Raw genomic sequence first — 6,620 nt, 5'->3', positions numbered from 1 at the left:
CGCTTCCCACCATCTCACAGACATAACAACAGCCGCCGCCGCCATTCGCCACTTAGTGGCGGTGACATCACTACGGCGCTTGTGCCAGGCTAGGTGCACGTTAAGGCCACGTGAAGTGTCGAACGCCCGCTGGCAGGAGGTCACGGGACAGACCCAGGTGCCATGGGTCGACTGACTGAGATGACTGGCTGATGCCTCACCTGTGCCCCTTACTGTGCCAACTCGCTGCGTTTTAGCCACCCGGCGCATGGCTCGTTGTTGTGAGCGTCGCTCCTCTGCCCTCTGTTGTTTTTGCTGGAGGGCGATTGCCTCCCTCTGCCCAGTAGCCTCCTTCACCAGCCTCCTCCACAGAGGCCGATCTTGACACCGCTGGTACCAGTCATCGGCAGTCCACTCTGCTCTACATCCTCCAGTACCACATCACTCCATCTCTTCTTCAGCCCGTGCCGCGGCCGTTAATCTCCGTCGATCCGGCCGAACAAAAGCTGTTTAGGCATGCGGTGGCTGGGCCTGCGGGCTACATGACCCAGCCAACGCAGCCTTGCCTGCTGGAGGAGCTCACCGTTAGGGCTTTGTCCAGATCTTTCAAGGATTTGTGAGCTCCTCACACAATCCAGCCGGGCATCGATCAGCCTTCCATTGTATCTGTACCAGATGGAGATTCCTTCGGTACAGCCATGGTAGGTTTCTCGAACTACGTGGTCGAAAACGATGTTAAATAACGTTGGAGCCAGAATACATCCCTGTCGCATCCCAAGGTGAACAGGGAATGGCTCCGACTCCCGGCCACGCAGCTTTACCTGGGCCTGCCCACCATCATGAAGATCCTTAATGATCATGAGCAGTCAGGGACTCCGCAAGCACGGACAACACAGAGCCCAGGCCTATTGATGATATAATAGGCCTTGATGAGGTCAATGAAGCAGAGATGTATGTCCTGTTGGAATTCCCTACACCTCTGCTGTAGCAAATAGACAAAAAATATTGCATCTGTGCAGGACCGTCATGGCCTGAAACCGCATTGGGTCTCCGCAAGCCTCTCCTCAGCGTGTCTAGCAAGGCGATGTTGAATAAATATAATCCTTGCCAGGACCTTTCCCGACACACTGAGGAGGGAGATGCCCCCCTAATTGTTATAGTCTGTGCATTCCTCCTTCTCAAACAGGGGGATCACCAGGGAATCCTTCCAATCCTGCAGAACCCCTCAGCATTTCGCTTGGGATATCATCTCTGCCCGGCACTTTTCCTGGTCTCAGATTCCGGATCGCCCTCCGTACTTCCTCAACAGATGGTACTTCAGCCAGCCACTGGCTCAAGTGACACACACAGACACACACACACTCACTCGTACAAACTCCCACTCGCACGCATGGACTAGGACGGAGGTCATCATTGGCACAAAGCCAGGGCAACTTAGTTACCCTGGGGCCGCTATATCATCCACCCACGTCTGGACTTCGTGTACGAGGCACAATTGTGACCGTAATTATCCAGCCAGAGGCAACGCCCAGCCCTCTACACCCCCACTGGATTCACGGGGGCTTGATGGGAAGAATTCAGTGGAACATCTGACCCAGCCGTGGCAGATCCAGAGCGAAAGCACGAAGCCCACACAGCCAACAACCCCGGAGGAATTTCTGTTTGTGTTCCGTGGTCGCCACATTTTCCAGGCAAATTCTCTTATATTTTTTTTATGGAATGTTGAATTCGCTCGCAACGTTTGGTCCTGACCACGAGTTTGAAATCCAATGTGTTTATTAAATCCTTTATATTAAGTTCACTTGCTTGCTTAGGCCCGTGCAAATCTTTCGGTCGTTTTTTAACCCACTTCCCGTGATCCAATCGAGCTGATATTTTCCACACAGACTCGTTGTGCGTGACAATTAATGTTCGTGAAATTTTTTTCGAAAATGTTACACTTTTTAGGGCAAAAATATTATATTTAATTATCAATTGCTTAATGGTGCAATGCAATCATCTGACCCATAGGTGGCAGCCATCCCAAGCCAGAGGACGAGAGGACTCTAGCCGACACGCATATAAAGGATTTATAGTGAAAAACTTTGTTTTTACGGGTTATACTTGTTTTTCTTCTGCTTCGTGTCGGCGTTGTCGTTTGGCACGATGTCCGACGTTTCGCTCCACGTGCCGGGAGCTTCTTCACCGTGCCCAACAAGCGTCCGATGAGCCGTGTGCCTGTACGTACAGCAAAGAGAGGCGCTCAGGGCAAAGTGCTGTTGGCGAGCCGCACCTATGAACTGCCTGCACTGCACACGAGGGAGTGGGTGGCCAACACCACGCCCGGCCGCCTTTTTAGTATCGATGTTAACGCCCCGCAGCAGGTTTCAATTTCAGACTAAGTCAACCTAGGGGATGCCTACGACCGATTAAGATAATCGTCACCGGTGTTGGTGGCCGTGAGCCCAGAATCATCGAGCTCCCGTTTACGCTGGGTTCGTAGCGCAGCGCGCAAACCACTCCGCGAGCCACGCACGCACACGGCTGTAAATCACGCACGCGCGTAAATACGCGCGTCAACTTGGCAGCAGCAGCAGCAGCTTCACTTAACGACTGTTGCTACAAGCGCAGACTGCCGCAGGACAGAGTTTCCTTCCCCCCCACCCCTCCCCAACCTCTTACGAAGTCTTGCAAAACAGAGAGAGAGAGAGGCTCGCAGAGCGAGACAGAGAGAGCAGAACGTGCAGAGCACGCGGAGTCATTCCATCTCGGGGGATGGACGGACGCCGTGGGATGGAGGCTCCGGTTCGCAGAAAACTCCACCCCCGGCTTCTCCGCACCGAGGGGCTTGCGAGCAGCGGGCGGTTTGCCTGGTGGATGACGGGAGGGGGTGCTTCGCGTGTATGGAACGTGCGTTGAACTTCTTTCGCGCCGTACGTAGTCCGACCCGTGCTAATCGGAGGCGCGGGAGGGGGGGGGCACATCTAAGCACACACAAAGCCGTTCCGAAGAAATGAGGTTTCAATCTAGGTGATTTAAAAGTTCGTAGCGTCAACGGCGTCCGAATATCGGAAGAAAGAGGGTTCCAGACGGCCGCAGAGGGGCATTTAAACATAACTGCTCGGCACTAAAGTTAGCCGTAGGCAAGAATTGAACTCGACATACACATGCCCGGCTGCCTTTGTCTCTTCAATGGCGATCTTTACACGTTGTATGGGGTCAGATCACGTAAATATGAATGTGTCGTTAAATCCGCCACCATTCGACACAGCCAATTAGTAAGGGTTGTCACGTAAACAGAGCATGCCAATTCGTTACTAGTATAGCTGGAGAGTAAATCCACAACATTTACGATCCAGATCTACCCCACACAAATCTGGCTGCCGCCTGATGATGCTGGTTGTAATTATTGGCGGAACGTCGTACTCAGATTGTAAACGTTGTGGATTTACTCTCCAACACACCGGTGTAGTGCTGTACTAGTAACGAATTGGCACGCTCTGTTTACGTGACAAACCTTACTAATTGGCTGTGTTGGGTGGCGGGCGGGTTAAACGACACATTCATATATATTTACGCGATATAACCCAACACAAAAAAACCTGTATTATGGATGATATTTCTCTTCTTGGTTCTTTCGGTAAAGTCACGTAGAAGGAAAATAATAAAATAATAAAAATAAAACATAATAAAATAATTCTCACGACGTTTCGGCCACAACGCAAGCAGCCGTCCTCAGGTGAAGAATGAAATGGATGATATTTATTTGCGAATGCCTACTGCGTGTTAAACCAACCTCATACATGTGGCACGCAATTGGTACGTGTGAGCCTACTAAGGCCCGCTACATTCACTCCAATGTAAAAAAAAGGCCATGTCTACCCAAATGTTGTTATCACAAACAACCCACCGTTGGTTCAACACGAGACACACTTACGACCGGTTTCGACACTCAAGTCTCCCGTGCGGCGGGACGCATGGAGCGATTCTGGCCAACGCCCAGAAGTTTATGGGCAAAGATCCCTTCCTTGAATAAAATTGAACCCACAGATCTCGACAATTCGCAACAAATCACGCGGGTGGTGATGGTGGGGGGCACACATCACCCAGTACGGAACAGGGTACTGAGGATTACTGTTCAACTGCAGCTGCCGTCGCTGTCATCACCGTAAAAACACGCGGTTGACCAGTTAGGGAAGTAAGTGGACAGTGGATACGCCTGCCCCACGACGCACAGTCATTGTGCGTGCTTCTGCGAACGCAATCTCAGCAACTTCCCCACCACCGTTATCTTCCTCCTCCGCAGTTGCTTTTAAAAACACAAAAAAACCCACGCACAGAAGAGCAGTGGGGATATTGACGCGCATTTAGCGCCATTCATTCACGATGGGACCCACGACGTTGCGCCAAACCGCCGTAGTCTGCGCGCCCTGTCAACGTGGGAACACGGCAACAACAAAACAACAACAACAAAGACTACAGGCGGATAAACTCTCCAGAATCCCCCTCGTTGTGGGCGGGCAGAGATCTCGACATTGGCATCTCGGCACCTTCTTCTCAGGCACTGCGCTGCCTAACCTTGACAGCAGCCTTGCGAGACCCTCCCTTTGATCGTTCTCGATCGTGTAAAAAAAAACGGTCTCACGTTTAATAAACACGTGGGGTTTGATTAAACACAGTAAAGTCACGTAGATGAAAACTCAAAATAATAATATAAAAACAAATATTTATTTTATTTTTCATCTACGTGACTTTACCGAAAGAACCAAAGAGTATGGATCCTTGCAGTCACGAACACTTCAAATCGAGAATAAACAAACTAAGTTGTACTCGCGTGGCCGTGCCTCACATTTGCGTTTTCGACGATCTACCTTCTACAACAACCTGGCCCTGCCTCGCACCCCCAGGATAAGAAGCGCTGCTCTCTTGGGCACGGCAAATCAATTCCTCCGCGAAAATCGCTCTGCGTAGACATTCTTTGGGGGTAACGCCTCGGTCAGATGACTTCCGAATGGACTATTCCTCTCGTTCTGCACAAGAACGCGCCGGGAATAACCTTGGTGTATAACGATGTCAAAACACACAATAAAAGACAAAGATTCACCCGTGTAGCCTTAACAGACTGTTGGGGCAAGTGTTGTTAGCGAGCACCTATGAAGGCCGGTACGGCACACGAGGGGGTGGGTGGCCAGCACCACCCCCGGCCGCCTTGGTCTCCCCAGTGACGATGTTTACACATCACACCAGGTACTCATTTGAGGCTGAGTTGACCTAGGGGAGGCCCAAGACCAGTTAAAATAATCGTCACTGGTGTTGGCTGTATAGAACTTGGGTCCTCGGGTTTGTAGCGCAGTGCGCTAACCGCTACACTACCGCTCCCCACACACACACAGACACACACAAAGCACACATTTCAGTGGAGGAATTCTGTGACCATCACCGAATCGATGACTCTTCGTATAACTCCGAATCACGCGTGTGCCCATTTTAAAATCTAGATCTGCCTTGAACTGCCTTGGGTCCAAGTTGGCTGTGCTTCGTCCGCACCTCCGATTAGCGCTGCTGGCTACGTACGGTGCGAAAGAAGTTCAACGTGCCGTCCCGTTTTTTAATTTGTGCGCGATGCCGACAGCTTCGGGGAGTGGCGCGGCGAGTACCGCGCCGTCGAGAACGCATTGGGGTTCCACTGTGTGATTCGGCTGGTCACAGTCTCTGCACGGTGTGGGGCAGGGGGGGTGGTGGGGGTCATCTCTAATGTCCCACGTGTGGACAGAGGTGCGTGCAGCAGCAGCAGCGGCGGCGGCGAATAGTCGCTTTTTCTGTCGCGGTTTATGGAGGAGCCACTACCACCACCACCACCGTTTTCTTGGCAGGACAAATCCATGCGGAGCAGTGGGTGGGTGTGCCCTCGATGAGGCTTGAAATTCGGAACGTCGGCACGACTCCACGGTGTGACTTACGCGGCGTGGGGAGGAAACTCCATCGAGTATTGAATTGATTAACAACGCGGCAAATCATTGTCACCGTTTACATATGGACGCTTCCCTGGTGCAGTACTCATTTCTTTAGAAATGCTTTTTGGTGTTGAGTTTGTTTTCCTTACCTGGCACCTCCGATTGGCACGGTTGGCCACGTACGGTGCGAAATAAGTTCGACAGACATACACATACTGTACATACATATAACGGAGTAATAAGACTAATGATGCAGACGTGTGACAAGGCGTTGGAACGAGTCCCTTTATTCTCACGCCAACAGCCTGAGCTGTACAAAAGGACATTCACCAAGTGTAATAAAGGTCGTTGAGGCGACTTCTGGAATCCGTCTTTTATTCAACTTGTATTACAACTTTCCTTCACGCTGCTGACAGGCAGCGTGAGAGGGATAGATAGAGAGACGCACCGCCACGTGGCAACCCGGAGCCCCGCTCCCGCGTGGCCCCCTTCCTCTGTTCGTTCCTGTTCTGACCACGTGTCGTTCGTCTCCACCCCTATTTCATACCCGGGTCACGTGGTACGTTTCCACCAGTCCTGGTTAGCCTTCATGGAATATTCTAGGCTCCCTCGTAAGCTCCCGGGACCACGCCCCTGACTCATCTCCCCATTGGCTGTGGCCAAAGCCAGCAGAACCAATCCTTACAGCTGTCACCTTACCATTACATT

The sequence above is a fragment of the Lampetra fluviatilis genome, chromosome 37 (genome assembly GCF_964198595.1).
Source record: "Lampetra fluviatilis chromosome 37, kcLamFluv1.1, whole genome shotgun sequence".
NCBI lineage: Eukaryota > Metazoa > Chordata > Hyperoartia > Petromyzontiformes > Petromyzontidae > Lampetra > Lampetra fluviatilis.
This window is presented reverse-complemented; position numbering follows the sequence as displayed.